Here is a 26,011-nt window from a genome sequence, read left to right as displayed (position 1 = left end):
ATCTCTTCCTCCTTGTATGTTGCTCTGCCTTACAAATAACTGAATCTTCAAAGATTTAAGAGAAAAATGTGGCAGCGGAGCTCAGGAAAGCCACCGACGTGTCAGACACCTGCTGTCTAGTTGGTGTATTTTCAGAATGTTCTTTCCTCAAGGACAGTTTTAGGATTTTATTACATTTGGTACATTTTTTAATCAAAATAATTTTTCCCACTTTGATAGCTCTATTTTTTTGTACAGAGAAAAATTAATATGGTTGGGCCTAGTGTGTATGCAAGACTTGGTGATTTTCTGTTGTTATTAGATTTATTTAACTCCCTATCGGTTCATCTTCGAAGGATTCTCTTTTTTTTTTAAGATTTCATGTGCAAATATTTCATTCACTGCTGGGAGCCTGCAGCTGATAGTCACAGGGACTAATTTTAAAGTTAGGCCAACAAACCAATAAAAAATTACAGTTGCACAACCTTTCCCATAATTGGCAGTCATCCTGTAAGTTATAGATACTGACCTGTGTAAACCATGGCTCATTTTAAATCCTGTATATCATATCACACAGCACGCCTCCTGCCTCAGACACAGGGAATTTTAAACAAGTATACAATGACAAATAAAGATGTACTTTTCACCAAAAATATACCGCATGGTTATTATATAATAGTGAATGGACCTGTTTCTAGTTTTGGAGAGCAACAGCAAAGTTTGAATATAGTTAGCGTTAAATGTTCATCAGTCTAACTGAGCAATCATGCAAGAATCTAATATTTCTAGTTACTCTAAGATCCCTTTGTGACAGGGATTTTGGCTAATAGCTTGACAAGTCTCAAATCTTAAAATTAGAAGGAATTTTCAAAATATCTCCTCAGCCATAGAATTTTGACCTTAGTTTGATGTTATGCCCTCCCTCCAATTTAAGGAGGGCTCAGACACCTTTCTGTTGCATCTATGTCTCTTAATTTGGTGGGATTTCACCTGATATTTTTTTTAAAAAAAGAATTTGATCTTATTAAGAGCAGTAAAGAAAAAATGTAGCTTACTTGGAATCATAGCTTCTTGATATGATTCCTAACCTTGCATTTCTTTTTCTGTAAGATTTATTTTTTTGGTTTACCTATTTGCTTGAAAGGTACAGATAAGGTTTCCCTCGTGGCAGCCAGGTCTGGGTTAGGTTGAGCCCAGGAGCTAGGAAATCCATCCTGGGGGTATCAGGATATAAGCATTCAAGCCATCTTCCAGTGCCAACCAGGCACATGAGCAGGTAGCTGGATCAGAAGCACAGCAATGGGGACTCAGTATGGCACTGTAATGTAGGATATTACCTTGCTGACAGACACTACACACACACACACACACACACACACACACACACAATGTTGGCCCAAGCATTTCTTTTCTATGTTTACTGTTAAAGATTCTATTCCTTTAATAAGAATAGCTTTATTCTTAATTAAGCTGTTTACATCATTTCTGCTTAACTTAATGTTATGGCCACAGCCTGCCCTCTGGCATTTATGTGTTTTGATAAAAAATAGCTACCAAATATTCCAAAGTATGACCATGTGTCACCACTATGATTTACAATTTTAAATGAACAGATCTTTACTTTTAGAAGAGTTTTAGCTCTACAAAAATTAAACCTGTAATACAGAGGTCCAATGTATGTCTTGTCTGTATCTAGTTTCAGCAAAATCTTTCATTAGTATGAAGTTTTTTGTTGTGGTTTATGCCATGTTGATGTGTTATCGTCAACTGTAGTCCACAACTTATACAAATGCCATGTGTTCATTTTGGAAAGTAAAGAGAGAGGGGGAACAAATGCAAGTGTTAGGGACTCATTCAAGGTCTCTCATGTAGGTAGCAGGAACATAATTTCCCCTCAAACCATCACCACTACTTCCCTGGACCTTCATTAATAGGAAGCTGGATTCAGGAAGCAGACCCAAGCGTGGCATGTCTGATCAAGTTTCTTCAAATGTCATATATTAGGTTAAACCCAGGTTTCTAATTATGTTCCAGAATACTAATGCATAAACTTAGAGCAGTTTAACCTCATCCTGTGTTTACCTGTACCTTTTTACCCTAACTCATGAACCTGTTTCCTATTATCCATAGCCACTGTCTTGTCAGTTCAATTCCAGTGAATAGGTCAAATGGTATCATTGGAATTGCTTACAACACAATATTAGAATTGGGAACTGATGCACTGTATAAAATATCTTCAACACACAGTGCTCATGGGAAGTTCCTTTCGATTTTTACCTTACAGATCCCATTCTTTTGCAAATGTGCTTAACATGTCTTGTTTTTCTCTAATCTTGTTCAATATCAGGTTGTATCACATCTGTAACACAGTCAAAATATTTTTGTACGCTTTGCTGATATCCTTCAAAATCCTCAATGAAATGTTTTACCTTATTGGACGGGGTAGTATTTGTGGCAGCTGTCACTTTATTGCTGGGGAGACCCATAACCCCTATCTGAATGTCTGGTCCAAGACTTGGTTTCATGCTTCTTATCTGGAATCTGCTAATACACATCCTGAGAGAAAGCAGGTCATGGCTCATGGAGTTGGGTCTCTGCTAGCCAGATAGAGTTCTAGACTCTTGGCTTCAGTCTGGTCCAACCCTGGCCATTGCAGACATTTGTGGAATAAACCATTCCATACATCAGTAATACCTATTTATGTCTTTCACTTCCACTCTTATTCTCTGTGCCCTTTAAGTACACCATAAGTACATACTAAATTTGCTTATATTAAGGTGCCCTCTTGGTGTTGTATATTTCCATATGTGAAGAGAAATTCAGATCGTCAAATAACCACCACAGTGTAATGCAGTAAATATTTACCACTCATAGCAATCCCCCGTGCTGCTATATCCTCTGTGTTGTGCTGGCTATGTCTAGCCTGTTGCCTTCCTCTATAAATCTGAGAATCACTTTATTGATATTCATAAAAATAACTTGCCATGGTAGGTGTAAATCAGTTTGGGAAGAATTGAGTGTTCCTACGCATTAATGTGAAATTTCTCTCCATTTCTAAAGACCCTCACTGATTTCTTTCGAATTTTGTAATTTTTGCCAGGAATGATTTTACCTGCTGCACTGTGATATAGGCCACCTATCAGTCTTTTTTTTTGTGTTTACTGATGTATTGTGAGATTTTTCCTTAGACTGTTGGTGTGATGCGTTTGTCAAATATAGAGTCAGCTTTTCAAACTTGGAATGGATTACACTGTATCGTGGTTTGTAGGGCTTTTTTTTAAAGATTTACTTTATTTTTATTGGAAAATCAGGTATACAGAGAGGAGGAGAGACAAAGAGGAAGATCTTCTGTCCATTGATTTACTCCCTAAGCAACCACAACAGCCAGAGCTGTGCCAATCTGAAGCCAGGAGCCCAGAGCCTGTCTGGGTCTCCCACATAAGTGCAGGATCCCAAGGCATTGGACCATCATCCATTGCTTTTCACAGCCACAGGCAGAGAGCTGGATGAGTGGCAGGGCTGCTGGAATTAAAACTGCTGCCCATATGGGATTCCAGCATATGCAAGGCAGGGACTTTAGCCACTAGGCTACCATGCTGGTCCTGTTGTTCTTTACATGTGTGTGTGGTTGGATTTGTTAGTGCTTTGTTGGAAATTTTATACATATGTTAGTGATGGAGATTGACCTATATTTTTTTTCTGTGTAATATTCTTATTACATTTCAATATTAGGATAATGCTGGCTTCATCCATTGAGTTAGGAAGTTTTTTTGTTTCACATGTTATTGTTTATTTCAGGTGCATTTAACATTCAGAACTAAATGTAGTAAGTTGCTAGTGTGTACTTTGGGTTTATCTTTAGATAATATCGCCCATGAAGTGTTTTGTATATGACTTTGGTGTGTCCCAATGTGATTCTGAGTGGAACTGTAGACTTCAAGTGGCAGTGTTTAAGTTGATGCCCAGTCAATGAAAACAAGTAGGGCAGGAGACAAAATAATTTTTCAATGTGCCTAGAAAATATGTAAAAGCATTGGGAATTAGGGGGAAAATGCAATATCCAGTAACTGTTACCTGGGGAGAAAGAGCAGAGATAGAGAATTCTTAGCAGGAAGGCTTGTTAAAAACACTCCTCTTGCACATGATGGTGGACTGTTTTGATCATTCTACTTCCCACCCTAATGTGCTTTTCATACTTTTCCTTCTACTCCCACTGGATATATTCCTTTTCAGATATACAAGATTCTAAGATATGTACCTTCCATGTTCAGAACTGTATATAGATTCAGTCCTATGATGATTTTTTTCCCTGATCAAAGCATTTATTTAGTCACTTAAATGACTGAGAGATATATCAAGGATTGATTGTATGAGTAAGTTTTTCATACATCCAGGAAGAAAACTCTAGAAGTAGAATAGAAAACTGTGAGATAGGAAGGAATAGATTGCTGAAGGAGTTTTCTGTGTCGTTATGATTTCAAAAAGAAAACTAGAGGAAGCAGAAAGTAACATTGTCTGTAAAGACTTCATTAATCAAAGAGTCTGACCGGTTACTGAAGCCTTCTGCCATTCTTTCATCGGGACGGTGACACTTCAGAGCAGAAACAAATGATCTACAGTTCTCTGATGCACCATGGCATCAACCCATAGTCATAAATTTAACCAGAGAACTGCAAAACTTATGCGCTGAGGACGACAAAACACCGTTTCAATTCCACGATGAGAACGGCAACATGATGTTGTGGGGAGTAGAGATGGAGTGACTGTAACTGAATGTTAAGCTCACAAATAACATGCCGCAGGAAAAATTTCCCTCCCTCAAGCTATTTTTTCTCCATTGTTTTTTGAAGGCCATTAAAATGAACAGCAGGTTGTGATGAAAATTTCATTAAGCCCCAGCTAAATCATTATGAGGGTGCCACATTCATGCCTTTGCTTCCTCTCATTGAGGGGGGAAGCAGATTTCAATGGAAAGTCCGTGTGATTTCCAGCCTCACCCTTGCCAACAGCCAACCCACAGAAATCCACAAGTTAGAGGAGAATAGTGCATCGTAGAAAAAAGAGGCTGCTGCTGAGGTGAAATGGCTAGAAAGGAAATTAGAATTGCATATGGGTGGAAGAAAATACAGTTCCTTTTTTTAAGCTTTGGCTTTCTTTTTCAATTAATTAAAGTAGTTTAAAATGTTCTGAAAGAAGAGAAAAACATATTGGTTTGTTTTCTATCTTTCTTCGTCAGAATTCTGGCCTGTCTGCAGAAGATCTGGTGACAATGATTCTTGCTGATCCCATGTCACTTTGTCACACTAGAATAAGCTCATCTTTTACTTCAGTTTCTCACAAAATTTTTGAAGGATCTTTGTGATTATACTTGATAGTAATCACATCTCTCAATGGATTTCTAGGAAATATAGGGAATTAAACAATGAGGGTAGACAAGGATGATCAGAGGATGTGAGCACTAACTCCTGCATCACGGCATTGGAGAAATAATTCTGTGGTAGGAAAAACACATGAAAAACAGAAATTAATATATTCATATAGATAAACAATTGTAAATTATGTGTTAAATACAACAGGAAGCAGTTGGACACATTTCATTTAATCTGTAAATCTCATGAACAGGGTGGTGAAATTAAGGGAGTACATTCACAAAATATGATTGTAATCTCCACTTTCACATAATGATGGCGATGCTTAAATATGCCATGGAGTGACTGGGTAGCAAAGTCATTGTTATAGCAGGAAGCTGGATCAGAAGAGAGGGTGGTTCTCCTTGCTAGGCCCTGGGAAATATGCTATGTGGGCATGCTTAACCTTCCAAGCCACATGCCTGTCCTCACGTGTCTGTTTAGTCTATTTTTCATCCCCTGTTCGTTGTATTCTACTCACAATCTTTCTCTGTCTTCTTCCCAGTTTGTTTCATTCTGTGTTGTCCAACTTTGTTTTGCTCACACATGTTTGTCGTTGGGCTTGTTGAATCATTGAGACCATTTGTTTCAAGCCTTGTGATTTATAGATTAAGACATTCCTGTAGGCCACAAAACTATGTATTTTAAAATTCAGAACACATATTTAAAACAGATACATGAGGTGTTTGCTGCAGTAAGGAAAACTTCTTTGAGAAGTAAATTGAATTGACCTGTAAACAGCTTTCCAGAGTTAAAATAATACGTTGTTCTTTCATCATGTTCAGCATCATGGAGGACAATGGCCTCTCTCTAGGTATATAGGGCAGGCATGGGAAATAGTGGATGTCTTGTGATGGACCAGGATGGGGTTAGTGCATCATTGTATTTTCTACTCTGCCATGGCATTCCTAGAGACTAGGGTGAAATGAATGTATCTGCCTCCTTTTAGTACCATTCTCTGTTGTCTCCTGTCTTCTAAGGACTCTAAAATAGTTTCCTAACTCAGGATTCATGAGTTCCTTCAGGGACTTTATAAATCCTGAAAATTGTTGGCAAGCTGAAGATAATATATGCATTTGTACATTTTTCTGAGAGCTAAGAAGCCACCTTATATTTTACACCATGACAACAACAGAAAAACTGTATTTGCTTGCCTTGAGTTTCTAACATAATTATATTTATGTAGAGGATGCCTACCTTCCACTGACGACACTTGACTGCCCTGCTTTCCCCAAAGGGCTGTTGAAAGGATCAGATGAGATCATGCATAGCAAAGCACTTTGTAAATTACAACCAAGTTGGAACAGTACCAGTGACTGTCAGCATCACACCCTGGATCGCTAAGTGCTTACTTTCAGGTGTCCCATACTTCTATAGATCATACTTTCTCAGTATACTTTGATGTACTGACATGGTGTGAATCAGAGTTGCAAAACTCTAGAACTTTGGGATATGTAGTTGACCACAAAATCAGTAAACCCAAGAGTCTTAAAAATCATGGGGCAGGTATTTGGTGTGGCATTAATTTATATACATTTCCCCCAAATAGATTTGTATTTAATGCCCTACCTGAAAAATTTCAAATTTCAAAGTTTCCAATGGACAATTTCTTTCTATGAACATGGAGAGAAGTCCCAAACTGACCATCGTGAAAGTATAAGTGATGATTCAGCCTAGGAATCATACATTTGTTGTATTTCGGTTTCCACAATGAATGTGAATAGGGCATGAAGAGAAAGGTGCAGTCTTACATTCCATGATTTTCATAAGACTTTGCTTTTTCTGTTATGTGATCAGTTTGTCCTTTCTTTACCTTCCCTTACTCTTCTTTTTACTTTTCATTTTCTCTGTGTGAACAAGCATGTGTGTGGTCACCTCTTCAAATCCTACATATGATTTTATTGAACACCTATGTTGTCCATGTTCGTCGTCTTTGGAGTCTGATGCCCATACTAGTGCAGTAGTTTGGCATGATGCATGTGCTTCTTGTGTGTGAGAATGTCTTGTGGAATTCTCCTTCTACTTGAAGTAAACTCTATATCATGATTTACACAACTGGAGCTATTGTCCCTGAACTTCTACAGAAAAATCTTTGTTCAGAATTTCACATTATAAGACCCTAAAGGCACAACCTGTTACTAAAGTCAGCCAGTTTAACTTTATATGAACAGTTCATTGCTTTTGGTATGGATTTCACAAAAAGAGTTCACTGTGGTGTGTGTGTGTGTGTGTGTGTGTGTGTGTGTGTGTGTAAACTAGTGGAAAAATAATGGAATGGGTTTGAGAAGTGTATATTGCAACAGGCCTGAAGTCTTTACTGCAGAGGTATCTATAGATCATAGAATACTTTGAGGAAAGAATACATGTGGGCTTTAATTCACATCCTCTTTCACTTCTCCTTTCTCTCCTCTGATGGCTTCTAGTGCAATTTCAGTTCTTACCAGAAAATGCAAAAAAACATGTTTAATGTCACCTATTCCATTTGTAGAACCAGGTTAGAGAGATTTTATGTTTATTTCTAGATTAAATGAACCAAAAATAATGTTCAAGTTGAACACAAGATACCCTGTATTTAAACGTGAAAATATTGATGGGTATTATTTTGTATTTTATAATTTGCATCTATCATGAAAAGAATTAATAGTTGATTGCACCCTGTTATAGCTTTACATTTATTTCCAAAATTGCATTAATATCCTTATATTTCTATGACTAAGGTGTTAATGTATATAATAATTAAATCCTCTGAATAGATATAAAGCTTTTTGGAAATTTAAAAAAAATTCATAAGCTTACCATAAGCCGTAACTCCTAAAGTAGGTAACAAATACAAGTGAGATATTTTCGTCTCTGGTGACCTGCAACGTTATATGTAAATATTAGGAAAAGACTGGCCTATGGTCCTTGATATTTGCAACTGGTATTACATGTGAGTTTACATTATAAATCATTATACCTGTTCTGATGTTTTAAATGTCTGTTGTTGAGTGGTCCCTTAGAAATTAATTGAACTGCATCACATTAACAGACAAGTCAAAATAGAAGTTCCAAATCAGCCTTAATTTCATCAACTTTTTAATGACTGTCCTTTATGGAGAAATTATGGAGATTGGTGTCACTAAATTTAAAATCCCAAAGCAGTCCATTAATTGGGCAAAGAGGAAGGCACTTTGAAATTTCTTCTTGCTCTAAAATCACAGCTGATGAGGTGGGGAAAATAAAAAGTGAACAGATCAGGGGAAAAGCCTCAAGATACCTTAATTGGCAGAGGTTTGATTTGCTTTTGTTTAGCTACTCACTGTCCTTTTGACAAAGTACACGTTGAAGAGGCTTTGTAAGTACTGTTCCACTGAAGGACAAACAAGGGTACTTTTCAATGAAGCTCTTTTAAGTTTTGTTCCTCACACTCCCGCTGCCGTCTCAGGCTACTCCTAATGCATTGTGGCTATGTGTTCATCTATGCAGGCCGTCACTAGAAAATGTCTCTTTTCTTGCTGAGCAATCTAGAGTCTAACCTGCAGGCACCCTTTTCAAAGGTGCAACTGTATGGAAATCGACACTCAGAAAATGATGATAAAGAGAAGAGTTTTATTTTTCAGAGGTCAGGACAAGAAGAACGCTGCGACTGTGGTAGAGTCTGTTTCTCGAGGAAGAAGTGTTTCAACTTTGTTAGAGGAGGCTGGGCTTGCAGCCTTGTGATTTTTCAGTGCTAAAGTGAAACTTGCTCACTGTCATCTCCTTTTCAAGTGGAATCCATCACACTAGTTTGTCCTGATCTTGATGATTGCATTAAAGTGTTGTAGAAAATTAACTTACGTTTTCTTGGGAAAAGTTGTCATTTGAGTGATGCAGGTTCAGGATTGCCCTTGGGGAATCTTCTTTGTATGGTAGGAAGCTGAGCTGAAACCCACCCACAGCTGCCCCTGAAAGAGAATTACTTGGCAAAGATGTGTATGTTTCACTTTAACTCAGATGTGTGTTTGGCGCATCAAAGGTCATGATTTTTTAGGATTGCACCATTAATCTTCATCCTTCTGCAAATAATCAAGCTATCATTTCTTGTTTAGGGAGCTCTTTGTTAATATAAGAAAGAGTCCTGTTTGATCCAGCTCACTCATGAGTTTGTCTACTCACAGGACTGTGTCAGTCATCCCAAACAGCTCTTTACTCAAACGACTCTCATATTTTCTGACACTTTCAGATAAAGGGAGTTGTACAGTTTCTGTTGTCCTGTGCAAAAACTGTCATTTCCAAACTCCTCATGTTAATGCTTGGGTCACTTTAAAGAAGTTCCATTGGCCCAGGCTGTATGTTTGCAAACCAGCTAGAGGAGAATATGCCAGCCCTTCTTGTTGCTTCTATGCCACAGCTCTGGGGGCTGTCATTTATTCAAGAGTGAAGAGCCAGCCACCTGTTTCCGAGGCCTCTTTTCCCTCCCATGAAAGGCCCAGACCTTTGCTGAATCATAACACTTTAATCTGGGCAACATACGCTGCGTCTTTCCGAAACTGATTGGTGAGTCTAGCTGGAGGAGGTTGTGTGTTGGTGCTCACGTGTGTGTTTTCCACTCAGTTACCCTTGAGGCACTTGTCACGGCCGTGCATATTAAAATTAATCAGACCTCCTAGGCCTGTACGGTTGTGTGTTTAACATGAAGAAGTGGATATCAAGTATTTGCCCTAATTAAATAGGGCTGCTTAGTTTTGTTCTAGTGTATGCTTGGCCTTTTTTTTTTAATAGGACTTGCACATGGAGAAGGCACGGATAGCACTGGAGTAGGAGGAGAGCGCACTGAGGATTGCTTTTGCCACCTGCTCCCAGAGTTCAGAGGCCTCGAGGACTCCCGCTGTGCCTGTCTGCACTCTCCTTAACATTGAGAAATGTTGGCTGGCCTCGTGGGGGAGCAGTGAGGCGAGGGCCAAGCGCCAGGAGCATATGACCTGGGCATTTGGGCCTGATTAAGATAGCCCATCTTCCACGCTGGGAAGGTGGATTGTGCTGCAGGAGCCTGGTCTTGGATAATGAACTTTGGAGACTTGGGGGAAGATCTCGTTTGAAATTCAGAATGAGTGCCCCTTCTTTTTCGGTCTAAATGTGAAAGGCAACTTAGTCATCTTGGTATAAATGACTGCTTTCTGTGTCTCATCTGTGTATCATACAGAAACCATGATGATGGAACATACACCTTTGTATGTATATACACATGATTTCATATATGCATATGAATTTACTTCTATTCTGATCATTGCAGGATGTATCTTATTATCATTTATGTTAGACTTTTCCTAGAGCTCAAAGGAAGATAGTTACAGGACGTTTGGAAACAAACCTGTATGGAGTATAAGGCCAAAACACTGAAAACACTGCAGGTTGAAAATGAGGTAAACTCACTGCCTGCTGCTGGGCTTATTCCTCACTTGTGTTTTGTTTGGCCTTGTGTTTGTGCTTTAGAACATTAAGAAAAAAATCAGAATATTTTTTTTTCCATGTGAACAGCAATGGAAACATTTGTAAATAGAAGATAATGAAAGACCCGTCAATTTTATATTTGGCTTGTAGTTTAGTGAATCTCCAGGTTAGCATCACCAACACAGGATATTCAGTGAAAACTATTCCACAGAACATGGTGTGTCAAACTGATTTGTTCTCTTCTGAATTGAAAGGTTAGATGATTCTTCAAGAGCTGTTGTTTTCTAGGCTTTTCCTTTTTCTTTCATTGAGTCAGTTATGCTCAAGGATTCACGCACTAACCTCTATCCTCCCCTTGTCCGTGAGTGTGCACCCTCCAGCAGGGAGCCAGGCTGGCAGAGCCACACAGCTGTGTGTGGTACCTGGCAGCAGCGTGGCAACCTCCTCTGTTCGCTGAGGCGGCTGCTGGTTCATTTCCACAATGCAGCCTGTTCAGCGTGGGTGTATAATCAATAGAAAGAAAACAGGCCCTGAACAAGTAAATACATCTTTCATCATGTCTTTTGTTGGATGTGTTTATCATGTGCTGTTCTTGGTCAATAGAAGTTGTTTGGCAGTTCTGCAAAAAAGGGTGAGGAACCTTTTTGTGAACTTTATCCTTCTGCTTTGTGTCTGGGAAAGAAGTTTGTTGTTTCTCATTGTTGTTACTGCTGCAAGGTCTGTTGCAAAATATTTTTTGAAGATTGTTATTACTATTAAGATAATACATGCAGCTGATTATGGACTGGGATAGAGTTTTGTCCCCTTTGAAATGGGCAGTTTAGACACTGAATCCCAAGAGAGGGTTCATTTGTAAACCTTACCATTAAAGCAAAAAATGGAATATTATACAAAGTAGTTTTTTTGCCCCCATTCTAAGAAGTGTATGGTTGCTTCTCAGTTCCGATGCTGGCTTCACTGAAACATAGACGCACACTCAGTTTGTGTTTCAGGGTCTCTCCTCCCCACCCACGTGGTGCACACTGCATGATATGGTCACTGCACAGCTCAGCAGCCAGGGACGCGCGCCCTGCAGGAGGATGTCTGTTGCTCAGAGCAAAGCAGCGCTCCTGTGCCCGAAGCTTAGCATGTTCACAGATGCGGATTGATCCGTTGTCTCCAATCGATGCATCTGTGTTACCTGCATGCATCTCTGCTGAGCAGTTGTGCTGCATTTGTAGAAGTGAGGACCAACATGTGACAACCGTCACAGGCGATGTCCCAGAACAGAGAGCCGTGTCAGTGAACAAAGCAAAAGGGAAACACCCTTTTCTTTTTCTACTTTTTTTTTTCCTTAAACATTTATTGGGCTCACTTTAGTATGTTAGTAATTTTACATCAGTTTCAGGACATCAGGGCTCCATGATAAGCATGTGAGGATGGAGTTTGCCAGATCCAGGGGAGGACAGAAGCAGTTGGCGAAGGTAGTTTTCAGCCTTCATGACAGGCAGCTGCAAAGTTCAGGGAGAAGACAGGCCCAATGTCAAAGTCAGTGGGAGAGGTGCTTAAGTGTCACTGTTTCCAACCCACATGGGGATGGGAGGGAGCCGTTGTGGCTAGCTTTGCCTTCTTTTTGTGCAGTAATGAAGAATGGAAGAGAGGATGCATTCAAATTGTGTATTGCTATACACAGCCTTTCCATTTAAAAGTATTATAACTAGGGGGTTCAAAACGAATTTAAGTAAAAAGCAAACTGCACCCTCTGCCTTTTGAAATGGTCTGAGTCCCAAAGTGAAAACTTGCAAACTCTGGGTTTGTTGTTTTTGAAGAGTCAAAGGTCTATTCACAATGTTTCCATCCCCCATCTGGTTACCTGTCTGCCTCTCTCCACTCACATGTGGGGGTGACATTTCCAAATCAGATCTCCAAAATCTTCCTAAAGCAGGGATTACACATCAACACAGATAAAATAAAAATATTAAAGCTTGACTTCAGGCCTACTTGCCTCATAGTTTTCATCTCCAGACAAAAATGTTTGGCTCAAAATCTTCTCTGGCTGATGGCAAATACACAGAGCAAGGTCCAGACACAGTGGAGGATCGCTCACTTCTGCCTTACGCATTCTTCATTATCAGTTAGCTTCAGCTGACTTCCGGCATGAAGTCTCTTCCTGCAGTCGGTATCTCTTCTCTTTACCACTTCACCCTTTGCTGTCTGGTTTGTCACCACACTCTCCCATGCTGACATTTGCTGTAACCCTGTCCCATGCCTTTCATAGATTAATGAGATCATGGAAATGAAAGATGAATTCCCTATCCTCAAGTTGTTCATGGTGTGTTGAGAAGGAAGACAAATGGTGTCCATTCTTCTAAGAGGAGGTCTGAGGTTAGAGGCTCAAGGGCTGCAGGAGAGGGACTGACACTGCAGGTGAACTTAGCAGAGCATTTGAGCATGCATCCTTTCGAAGGATTGGACATTAGGAGTCTGGTAGACACTGCTCTTGTGGATGTTGTGGATGTCCTGCGAGGCGCTTGTCACCACTCTGGATCAATTGTAAATGTCGGTTGAGAACTAGTGCAGCAGGCAGGCAGTGTCTTCCTCCATGACAGTTTGCACAATGTAGTTTCACGCATCACCCCTCCCGTGTCTATATTTTTATGTATTTATTTTGCTTACCTATGTGTTCCAGAGGAGAATTTATACCTGTAAGGGAATATTTTAATTGCTCTCACATAGATGCTCGTAAGGTTAAGCACGTAATATGTATTATTTCCCCTTGATCCTTTGCTCACTCAAAAAGGAGAGCATATTACCTCTGAGCTTTCTGTTTTAGTCCCAGCAGCATGCTGTTTGGAAAAGTCACCCACAATTCCAGTAGTAGTCGTCATCCTCCTCCTCCTCATCATCATCATCATCGTCGGCACCTAACCCGAGTCTTACTTGGAGAGCTAAAATACATTTGGCCTTGTAAGTTCTTAATCTATTTGCTGATCCATACTTAGAAATAAAAATGCTTAACCAGAACCTATGAAGAGATAGTTTCTTTGTATGACCCCAGTTGTAACCAAAACTGCTTCAAGGCTCCACACCTGCCCATGTGTAACATGTACATAAAAACCAAGATTTTAACACATTTATTCTGACATGCTCATATCATGCTGGCTGTCGTGAAACACAATCCAAATATGGTTTAAAATCCTCTGTGCAGAGAAGACAATGGAGGAGTGGCCTTGGGGCTGTGGGAGTACTGTTATTTCATACTTTCTCAAGCATGGAAAAATAGCTGCAGTTGGCATGGGGCGAGGTACTCGTGCCATCCCATATATTTTATTGGGTCTTCCAGAAAGCTTTATTAAAGTGGGAGTAGTCGGCCTGCAGCTGCAGTGAGCTCACTTCCTGTCTGACTCTCCAGCCTCATTTCTCATTTCCTGCGGTTGCTTGCATCACTCTTTATGACTTGAGCCTTAACAATGCTCCATTGCCTGTTGCCTTTCCCACTCTCCATGCTTTTTCTTTGCTCGTGAAGTCTGGTTGTGTGCCCAGAGGGTAGCTTTTCATGCTTAATACTTAGTACAGGTTTTTACTTTGACCAAGAAGTTTCTGCCAGCTCTAAAATTCTGTTAAGAAACTTTGTCAATGTCTCTTTCCTCTGTCACTTTTATCTTCTAAAATAATGGTCAGCAGTACTGACCAAGTACCAGCTAAATCTAGGCTTCTGCCTGGCTATGTAATCTAAGAATAGCTTTTCCATTTTAGAATTGCTTAAAAAAACAAAAAAGGAATGTTTCATGACACATGAGCATTACATGAAATTCAAATTTGTGTCTATAAAATTGTATTGGAATACAGCCATGCTCTCATTTGCATATTAATATGTAATCTGTGGCTACAATAGTAGGGTTCAGAGGTATGAGCCTATAAAACCGAAAATATTTGCTGTCTGGCCTTTCTAGAACAACTCAGCTGACCTTTGTCCTAAAGAGCAGGAAAGGAGTTCCCCTCACACCCCATTATCCAGAGTTCCTTGCTCGGTGTCACCTAATTGAACAGGTTAACTAAGTGGTTGAGTAAGCTGACTCCGACCTGAACAAGACATCTACTTGCTGGTCCTGGCTCTGGTCCTGGTGGAAGGGGACCAGAGAAGATGCTCAGCTGAGAAGAGCTGAGTGCTGACATTGGCTCACCTCTGTCATCTGGGACAGATGCTTGATTTTGCTGTATTTGAAAATAAAACAATTATAGTAAATTGGACTTCTAGAGTTTTCAACACAGAGATTCTAGACATTATATAGCAATGTTTTTACTAAGTCTTTGTCCAAAACAAAGGGGCAAAAAGAAGAAAGCAGAATTGTAAAAGGAGAAAATAACACTAAACTTAGAGGGTTTTTTTTTTTTCACACATCAGATTTATTAATGGTGTTGAATAGGTTGTCTCCAATGAGCAAGAGAAAAAATATGTTGCTGGACTATAACTCCATTGTATTAAACATAAAATCATACAAGGTCTGTGACCTTTTATTTATCTACAGTACTTTTAGTGATTATGTAGTCCAAATAATGATGTGGCTTTAATTTAAAGATTTATTTATTTTCACTGGAAAGGCAAATTTACAGAGAGGAAGATTTTTCAATCCACTGCTTCACTCACCAAATGGCCGCAATGGCTGGAGCTGAGTCGATCCAAAGCCAGGAGCTTCTTCTGGGTGACCCAGGGAAGGTACAGGGACCCAAGGCTATGGACCATCCTCCAGTGCTTTCCTAGGATTTACACAGGGAACTAGATGGGAAGTGGAGCAGTGACTGGGACCCAAACCAGTAGCCACATGAGATGCCAGTGCTTGCTCATGAGGAATTTTCCAGCTGAGCCAATAGACCAGCCCCAAAAGATGATTTTTACGATTTATTTACCTATGTAAAGGACAGAGTTCCAGGGAGAGGAGGGATAGAGAGACACAGAGATCTGCCAGCCTTAGGTTCACCTTGAAAATGGCCACAGAGAGGGCAGGACGAGGCCTAAGTCAGGAGTCCATGGCAATATTTGGGTCTCCCATGTAGTCGGCATGACTGCTCCGGTTGTCTGCTGCTGCCTTCCCAGTTGCATTAGCCCTGCACTGCCGAGGAGCAGCTGCAACTGGAAGCAGCAGGATTACATGCAGAAGGGCAGCTTCACCGAAAATAGTTTTACATGCTGACTCACACCAGGATCCAGGCAGACACTTCTGTAAAGTTTGTTGCGCTATCCTGAAGCATCCCATTCTCTGTATATTGTTTTCAATTCTTGGTTAAATGTTTATTTTAGAGACAGGCAGACACAAAGCAGAGATGCTGAGTGATAGAGCTCCCGTTCTGTGGTTCTCTGCCCAAATGCCCCTGAACAGAGGGAGGTGAAGCCTGGAGCGGGAACTCCAGATGGGTCTCCGAGGTGGGCAGCTGGCACTCGGGCACAGATCCCGTCCAGGTTCTGTGGGGGAAACTGGGCTCGGGAGCCAGTGCAAAATGTGCATGTCTTCACTGGAGACTTAACTATTAGGCCTTGCCTGCCTGTTTCGTTTTGTGTGCTTGTTGAATGTTCTCCTTTCTGTACCACATCCCCCACTCTGAGATGTTTCAGGCTAGAGGAAGGGAGATGTTCCTGCTGAGCAGTATGCCTTACGCTTGCGATTATAACGCTGCGTGCTCTACCAGTCGGAAGAGAGCTCTGTGGAGCTAACGGAGCACTAGTTGTAGTCTTGGGTCTTCCTCAAAGTTTCTGGGATGAAAATAGCCCAATCATAACTAAATTCTCCTTACATTCAAACTCTAAGCCCATTGAAAAAGATTATGGAACTTTCAGTGTACTCACTTTGTAACGGTATTGCTCCCAAGAGTCATATTCCCTAATAAAGTTGATCATCACAAAAAATCAGTAGGAAGTAGGAGGAAGCATAGAAAGTTCATTTTAAAAAATGTTTAAAAACCATGTAAAACTGTTTTTTACCTTCTGCTATGCTTGTATTAATTAACATATACACTAAAATTATTTTTAAAGGGATTTGTTATTTGAGGCCCAACACGGTAGCATAGAGGCTAAAAGTCCTTGTCTTGTTCACTCCTGGATCCCATATGGGTGCCGGCTCTAATCCCAGCAGCTCCACTTCCCACCCAGCTCCCTGCCTGTGGCCTGGGAAAGCAGTCGAGCACGGCCCAAAGCCTTGGGAGCCTGCACCCACGTGGTAGACCTGGAGGAGAATCCTGGCTCCTGCTTCAGATTAGCTCAATTCTGACCATTAGGGAGTGATCCATTGGATGGAAGATCTCCCTCTCTGTCTCTCCTCCTCTCTGTATATCTGACTTTACAATAAATACATAAATAAATCTTTAAAAAAAGATTTATTGTTTGAAAGGCAGAGTTGCAGAATTTGAGCATCCATGAGAAGAGAGGTCTTTTGTCCACAACGCGTGGTGCTAGCCTAGGCTGAAGCCAGGAGCCAGGTTCTTCCGGGTCTCCCATGTGGATTCAGGGGCCCAAGACTTGGGCCATCCTCTGCTGCTATCTCTGGTACATCAGCAGAGGATGGAATTTTATTTTTTTAAGTGACAGCCAAGCGACAGCAATGGCTGGAGCTGAACCAATCTGAAGCCAGAAGCCCTGTGCCTCTTTCAACTCTCCCACATAGGTGCAGGAATTCCAGGCTTTGGGCTGTCCTCGACTGCTTTCCCAGGCCACAAGCAGGGAGCTGGATGGGAAGTGGGCTGCTGGGATTAGAACCGGTGCCCATATGGGATCCCGGGGCACATTCAAGGCGAGGACTTCAGCCAGTAGTCCAGCGAACCAGGCCCAGATAGCTGATTTCTAAGTGAAGCAGGTGGGACTTGAGTGCTCATGTGAGATGCAGTGAAATAGGTGGAGGCTTGAACCACTTACACCGCACATAGCACTCACCTCTTCTACCCCAAGTGAAATAAAAAAGAAAGAAACACTTTCCCCCAGTGTTTTCTATAGACGCTAACAATCTGTATGGAGTGGCTTCCCAAGAATTTTTTTTCCAGGTTTCTCATGTGCAGGTTGTAACATCTCAAAAGAAGTTAATATGTAATAGGCAAAATATTCCTAATAATTTAGAACCTGCCGAAGAAAGGTTTTTGTTTTTTTGCAACTTTAAAAAAGAAATTGTGCATAATTTATAAGGGGAAAAAGTCAGAAAAATGTTTTCTGTAAAGTTAAATAAATTAACCTAGAGAAGTAACTCAGGAAATTGACCTGGTCGTCTCACTCTTGGTATTGGAGCCTTGCTGCTTTATTGTACTGCTTCGCTCCCTGCAGGAGTCTGTCCTCTAGGCAGCCTGAAACTTTTTTCGTTTGGGGTATGTCATTATTCCAGCGAATAAAAGTTCCACGGGCCACTTTTTCAGGTTGCTGTGGCTTTCACCATTGAAGCAGTTTCATTACCAACAAGTGGGTAAAGTGCAAATCAAGAGTACCATTGTCAGCAAGATCTGAACATTTCAGAAAACATTTTTTAATTCCACAGGGGATTTATGTGAGAGGAAATTAGTGTTATTGTTACTACCTCAGTTTTTTTTTCTGTTTTTCACTTTAACAAAATAGTTTCTGAGCGCCATTTGGAACTCTGGATGCCAAAGCACATCTGTGAATGAATGTTGGTTTAATGTGTAAAAATAGCAGGCATTTTGGTACTCCTGCCTTCTCATTTAGGTTTTTTTTTTTTCATCTGAAAACACGTAATTGCTTAGGTGTCAAGATATACCTTCTGAAGTTAAAAAATATTTCCTTTATTTTACTTTATATGATATAATTACAAGCTGATTAAGAGTCAAAGTATCAATAGCGTTATTTGTTAAGATGTATCAAGTGATTTCAATAGGAATAATTTAGGAAGTGTCTTGTGTCATACATTCATTATACGGTGGGCAAATAGTTTTACTGATGATTTAAAGGAATGGAGGCACTTCATTCCTGGTGCAAGGACACCTGCTCTTTTCTTCCTTGACAAAATGAACATGGGTGAACAATGACAGTTTCAACATATGTAGTATGTGTCTAAAACAATGTGCATCAGCATTTCCTTGCCGAGGAGAGCTTTCTACCTGCACTGCTGCTTACAGAACAGTCTGCACCTTTGTAAAAACATGTTTGCGGCACCTTCTTGCCATGGTCATTTCTCCCGACCCCCTTTGATGTGCAGAAAATGTGGTCAGCAGCACCTTGTGTTTCTGCGCGGGTGAATGAGCTACCACGCGGGCGCCACCGCTGTTCTTGGTCTTTTCTGGGTGTCCCCGAGCTCTCCCAAGCAGAGACAGATGGCTGTTGGTTTAGTTTTGTGCGTGGGAGAAAGGGACTTCCACGTGTGATTTTTACCATTTGGTAGTAATTAACTTGTTGTATAAATTAACATTAACTGAACCCTTCTTCAGGCATTGTTTGTAATTATCTTCTCCGAGTCTCTGAGTTGTGTAAAGAAATAAAAAGCAGGGAAGAAACTACTCCTTGTTTTATAGAAGTTGAAGATTTCATCATTAGGTAGACTAGAACAGCATTTTTTGTTGTATGTCCAAAAGGTGGAAACTTTGAAATTGCTCTAGAGCACAGAAGCAGAAGATTTTTCTGGAAATAGATGGCTTGGAAAAACAATTAGCTTCTCTGAAAAATATGTGACTTTCTTAATGTTAAGGAAAAACTGAGTGTAAGGGGAAAATGCAATAAGCTTTGGGGAATGTTTCTTATCAAACAGCAATAATTTCTTTGAATTCTCATAACTGCCACTTCACCACTGTCTATATAATGCCGACTTTAATAAGATGCTTTCAAACAATAGAGTATTTTAGCGTAAATATGGCTAGAGTCTTTTTTTTTTTTGAGATACAACACACAAGCATTCATGTTTTTAGGCAAAATTGTTCATCATGTAGCTGGCACTTTGATAATTCAGGTTGAACTTCTGAATAACACTCAACATCTTTTCATTTATCCTTCGTTCACTGCCCACCAAAACAGGTGTCAGATGACTAGGAAACGACAATTAAGAGAAACACAAACAAAAACCCAACTTGTTCTTTGTTCATATATTTTGTTCATATATATTTTGTTCATATAAAGTGAACAAATATCATATATTTCACAATGCAGTTGTGGAAGCATAGTGATACATTCCTTCCTAACACACCTTTAAGAGCAGTGCAAAACCCTGCTCTTAAAGTTTTCTTATGGTTTGCTTTTGGCCTTGCTCACAGGACTTCTGAGTTGCGAGTTTTTTTCTTGATCGTTTCTCTGAAGGAGAGCTGATAGCTATTCCCATATAACAGATTGTCCTTTAAAGGATAAATGTTTCTTCCCCCAAAATCCCCATCTGTGTTTTTTTCTTTGAAAATTGCTTGAAGACACTATCAAGAGGAACACATTCTTGATAGACATTTTGACCCAAAGTATTTAAAATGTGTCACTGCACTTTTACTGCCTTAGTGCAGTCATAACTTTGATGTAGGAAAGAAAATATGGTGGTCATTATTCTACCATGATTTTTTTATTGCAGCCTGTTGGGTAATAAAAACTTAGTTATCAGTATTAATACTTATGCAGGCTTGTTATTAGCCAATTGATAAAAATAGAAATATATACCATTGGTAGCTGTTTTCTGTCATACAACTTCAGGACAGATATTAGTTATAGAAACTGTCAATTACTCATTTTTTCACTTTTTAAAAATGTAATATTAAATTTTATGTCACAGAATAATCATTTATTGGAGCTCCAAATTTTTAAAAAATCTCAGTATCATTGCAATTTACTTAGGAATAGCAAACATTTTGCTATTAATTAGAATGGCTGTGCTTAGCACATATCTTTTCATTAGTGAATAAAAATTAAAGCACTTTAAAAATCGGTGTCTCTTTTGCATTGTTGGAATAGTCTTTCATATATTTATGTTATCCTGGAATTAGCAAAGAGGGGGTCTTTCATTTAAGTCTGCCTTTCAGGAAAAATATCTAGCTCATGACAAATAAGCTTTAACGTGCTTCTTTTTAAGGAAAATAGGAAAACTAGAATTCATATGTCTAAAAGTTGGATTCTTCACACATTTCATCCTAAATTTCCCACAATTAGCCAAAATTGTAAATAGCACATTTCTTTTACGTGTACATCACTTTTGCCTATTTTAAAAGGTTTTAAGTTTTTTGAATATTCAAAAAATGTTGGCTCTGCAAAGTAGCTTGTGCTCATGTTCTTCCTCCTCCTCCCCCACCCCCAAAAATGAGAAAAAGGAAAGCATTATTGTCTTATCTCTTTATTTTGGCTGTAAATCAAATAAACATAAAAACCGTATGCTCTGTGCTTTTCACCATGTAGAGCTGGCTAAGAAAGAGGCAGCCCTAATCCTGATGATATTTGCTTTCCCTGCTTCAAGAGATAGAAATGCGCTTTCTTTAAAGCAGAATGAGTATAGAATTTGGTAGAATGTTGAAGGATACACTTTATGCCCCTGAAAAATCCGCTCTGTATACCATGTGGAACCTGCAAATTATATTACTGCAATTTGGAGAACATGTTGTGTCATAGAATGGCTTTTGATTTGTGGATATTAGGATTTTTAATATTAGTCCAAAATAATCCTCTATGTGGGGGAAAATAAACTTTATGTTCCTCAAGTTAATTTCAAGCCTAATTCTTGGAAGTGAAGCAAAAGAAACACTTCTGCCCCCAGAGTGTTTGAATTGACTTTATTTATGTATCTGTGTTCAAAAGAACATATAAATCTAGGTTTATGTGCACCTTTTGAAAACTCTCAACACCCCACTATTTCCCGACCACAAAACCTTTTATTAACAAATTTTAACTGCATTTTAACACTTTTTTTGAGACACAATTTCAAGGTTAAACCATCAGCCATTGACAGTACCAGAATCAACTCTGAACACAATTTTTGGCAACTAGTTGAAATGCAGACTCTCATATGACATAGATTTTGGATCAAAAAATAAAGGAATGGGGGGGAGGAATCATCTCTTCTGCGGCTGGGTAGCTTGAAGAGAATACATTAATTAACCCTAGAGAAATTCTACGAAGCTGTGGTGAGAAACTGTAGCTTTGAAATCCATTGATCTTTATCCACTCTTGGGTTTGGGTCAAAGACCCTGGACAAGGAGGAGAGAGAAAAAAAAAAAAGAGAAGGAGTTACCTTATAGGAACCAGATGTGAAAACCTGATAAAGGCTGGCCACCCCCCTGCTGCTAAAATCTAACCCCACCTCCAGCAAAAAGGGGACAGTCTCCTCAGAAACCTCTCTGTCCTTCTAGGAGAGAAGAGACACAGATCTGGCTCTGCGTTTTTCCTTTGGCCTACCTTGTCGAATGGCCCTAGAAGACTAAACAGGTGTTATCTACTTTTGATTTCAGTGCATTTAAATTAATCCTGTCAGCTCAGCTGTTAAAACAACTGTCATCTCCAGCTGTTAGTAATTTTCGACTGGGCACTTTCACAGGTTGCCAAGATCTGAGCTTGCATTGTGTGTGTCTGAATGCTCTGGAGTAACAATTTGTGGGATTTTTAAAGGGGACTCGTATTGCGATGCCGCACACATGAAGTGATTGTAATAATAATCATTTCAAAACACAGTACAGTGCCGTGCTTTGTGAGAAATAAACCATGCGCTGCATGCTACTCCTATCTATGTTCTCTGGTGTGTTACATAACTTGTGATGCATTTAATTCAGTGAACAAAACTCAGACAGCGTGAAAGAGGGAGGTGTGATGAAGAAGGCAGGAGACGGAAGGCAATTCTGCACCTGCTTGTGGCAGTGTACCACTTTCCAGCAATAATAATTGCTTCTGGTTGATGTACACTCTTTCTCCTTCACTGATACACTCAGGATGACATTTTGTTGCATTTGAATACTTTGGGTGACTCTACTATCAAACCAAATATTTTCGTTGAAATGTTTAGGATTTGACTAGATCCTTTTTTTTACTGAAACATTTAAAATAGAAGAGTCATCTCTGGTATAATTTTAGTATGTGGGCTCCACCTCATGTGAGTGGCATTCTAAGCTAATACGTTAGAATAGAGAGAAGGCTATTAGGGAATTCAGTCTATTTCACAGTTAGAACTCCATAAATGTGTATAGTAATCTCAGCTTCCTGAAAAAAAATTTGAAAACAGGATTTTCATTTGTTATTGAGGTCATCATCAGGAGCCAATAGTTTCCTTTCTGTTCTAACTTTTGAATATTAAAAATAGGAAGGTTGTAGGATTTCTGTTTGTTTTATAGTCTCGGTATTCGGGTGTTAGCTTTTCACTGTTAGAAATTATACTTCAAAAGCAAACTGGTACTGGTTTTTCAATTGATTTTAAATCGCTTTTGTTTAAAAACCACAGAACCAGGATAATAGTAAAGTCATTTTCATTAAAATGTATCAGTCAAAAAATTGCAAATGCATTTACAGCAATTCTAAAATTTTATACAATACTGAAATCAAATACATTTATGCTGAAGGAGCTGAATTATGTTCCACATTTTATTAAGCCTAGGAAAATTCTGGTTGCTACATTTATTTAAAAAAAAAGAGAGACCTTATTTTTGGAGAGGATATTCTACTCACAGTGTGACCAGTGGAGATGTGTGGTGAGGACGTGTGTCTTTTCCGGCTGTGTCCTCGTCACTGCCATGTGCACATCTCCGACCGTGTGCCCATTCGTGCGGTATGATCCTTCACACGTCTCTCAGGGCACGGTCTGTGCACGCACGTGCAGACATGCGTACATATGTGTATGTATGTCATGGCCTGGCACATGCGCAAGTGCAGACTTGCCTTGAACTGGACATCATGACCCCTGGATTTCCATGTAAGTGTAGTGTTTATTCTCCCAGAAAGCTTATGTGCATGTGACCATGAAGAAAAAGGTTAAATGTATGTATTTAAATAGCTTGATTTTTTTATAACTAAGAATTATAATTTAAATTGTATAAAGATGATGGAAAGTAAGCTGTAAATACTGATCACAATTAGAAACATATAAAAAAATACCCCAAGATAGCCCCTGTATATTTTGTAATGGGTAGGTCGATTATTGAACTGTTAGGAACATTATCCAGAGAAATACAGACCTATGTCCATTATTTGTATTTCAACTGAAGGACAGTAACTAAGATTAAAGGATTTGTGTCTGCTTATATACACATTGATTTTGAGAAGCAAATGTTTACCTAAAACTACGTTACAAGTGAGTATCTTATTTGAAATGTTTACCATGACTATTTTCTAGCATTATTTGACAAATATCTAAGAATATGATCTTAAATAACACACACAGTCAAAACAATGGTAATAGGAAGTAATTACTGATGTATCTTGTATTTTTTTGTTTCTATAAACATCAGTTTGCTTAAGAAGACAAGTTCACTCAAAAAAGGGGAGGATGTATAAGTTTATATTTCAAGACAAAATTAAGTTAGGAAAGGCAAGCTAACAAAGGATTATGGGCAAGGCATCAGAAAGGTGCTGGATTTCAATAGTTAGCTTCAGTCCCTTAATTTCAAAAGCCATTTGTGCACACATGTCTCCCTTTTAAAAATTGATAGGAGAGGAGGCAATATGCTTATTCCCACTGACACACACACATTGGGAGTCCAAAGAGGATAGATAGTCCTTGCTCAAAAACTGATATTGCACATTTTCTGACAAAAATTAATGTATTTGATAACTAGATAATCCTTTGGTTGGCTTCCTAGGACTGCAGTAACAAAGGAATCCCACCTGGATTTCTTAAAACAATGGAAATTTATCCTTTCATGCTTCTGGAGGCTGGAAGTGGGAAGTCAGTGTGTCAGCAAAGCCTGGCTCCCTCGGAAGCCTTGCTAGCGTCTCTCCTGGCCTCTTGGAGCTTGCGGGGAATGGCTGTCAAGCCTGGCATTTTTGTTGTCATAGGATGTTCTCGTGTCTCTGCATCTTCAAGTAGCTGTCTTCTTAATGAGTACTACAGTGACGTTGAATTAGTGTCTACCTCAATGACTTCCTTTCAACATAATTTAGATCTGCAAAAATCTGAATCATATGTCCCTCAAAAGGTTATGCTTTCATAGTCTCTGCACGGTAGGATTTTAGTGGCTGTTTGGACAGGGGGTAACTTGGGGTAGCAGTTCATAACATTCTTAAAAGTGTAACTTGCCAATGGATAGATAAGCTGATTAAGCATCTGTAGGTTGCTGTGATTTCATTCCTTCATGGCTTTAAGTTAGTAACACCAAATTGAATATTAGATGACAAGAAAACTGCTTCATGGTTCATTTAAGCAGTGATACACAGCACCTATCTTGAATTCACTTTCCAAGTCTATACATCCAAAAGTTGTTCTGATGATGTTGGGTGAATGTGTGAAAGACTAGAAAAAGCAAGAAGTTGCACTCAAAGGAGGTGAGATTCCAAGATATACATGTGCGTGTGCACACACAGAGATATACACACAAAGTCCAGGTGAGCCAACTCTCACACACACAGAGTCCAGGTGAGCTAGCACACCCACATGCACACACACCCCTACCTATTTCTTGTGGCTGATACTGACCTAGAGTAAGCCTGAAGAAAGTCATTGTACCTGTTAGTAGACCCACTTATGAATGTTTGTAACGTATTTTCTTATAACAGAAGTTGGGAATCTATTATGTCAAACACTATTATTTTTAAAAAATGAAAGGAAAAAAAGTCATGGTTGCAGTGATTTGCTAAATTAAATTCTTTCTTCTATATAGGAAATATCTTTTCTGTTTAGTGGCTAAGTTTTACTTAGCACCTACGTTTTTGGCTTATATTTTACATTGGTTCTGATGCTATAAACTAAAGAAGAAGTTGTGTAAAGCAAATCTCTCTGTGATCATGCCAGGCATAAAGCTTTCTCCTCCACCACTGAGGCAAAATCTGATGTAGACCAAGCTTGTGCCCCCCTGGAGAAGACTCCTATGTGTACTGCGTGGCCTGGATGTATCAGGCACTGTTGCTATGTCATTATTTCCCCATTGTCAAAGACAGGAATGGTGTTGAGGTAAATTATCTTTAAACATAGAAGACTGATTTATAGTAAATGCAGAGACACAAAGAGCTTCCATCGGATGGTTTACTCTCCAAACACCTGCAGGATCTGAGGAGGACCAGGCCGAAATCAGGAGCCCAAGGCTCAGCTTGGCTCTGCCCCTGGGATGTCAGAGACTCATCCTGCTTCTGTGTGCCTCCTCAGTAGTTGGACCGG

General features: G+C 39.5%; 1 protein-coding gene across 3 annotated transcripts in view; it reads left to right on the top strand.

The window, feature by feature from the left end:
• SOX5 (SRY-box transcription factor 5) overlaps positions 1-26,011 on the top strand; it is a 386,873-nt gene that overhangs the window by 101,015 nt on the left and 259,847 nt on the right. The window lies entirely within an intron of this gene.

The sequence above is a fragment of the Ochotona curzoniae genome, unplaced genomic scaffold, assembly GCF_017591425.1.
Source record: "Ochotona curzoniae isolate NIBS_2020 unplaced genomic scaffold, NIBS_Ocur_1.0 contig_1482, whole genome shotgun sequence".
NCBI classification, from domain to species: domain Eukaryota; kingdom Metazoa; phylum Chordata; class Mammalia; order Lagomorpha; family Ochotonidae; genus Ochotona; species Ochotona curzoniae.
This window is presented reverse-complemented; position numbering and strand designations above follow the sequence as displayed.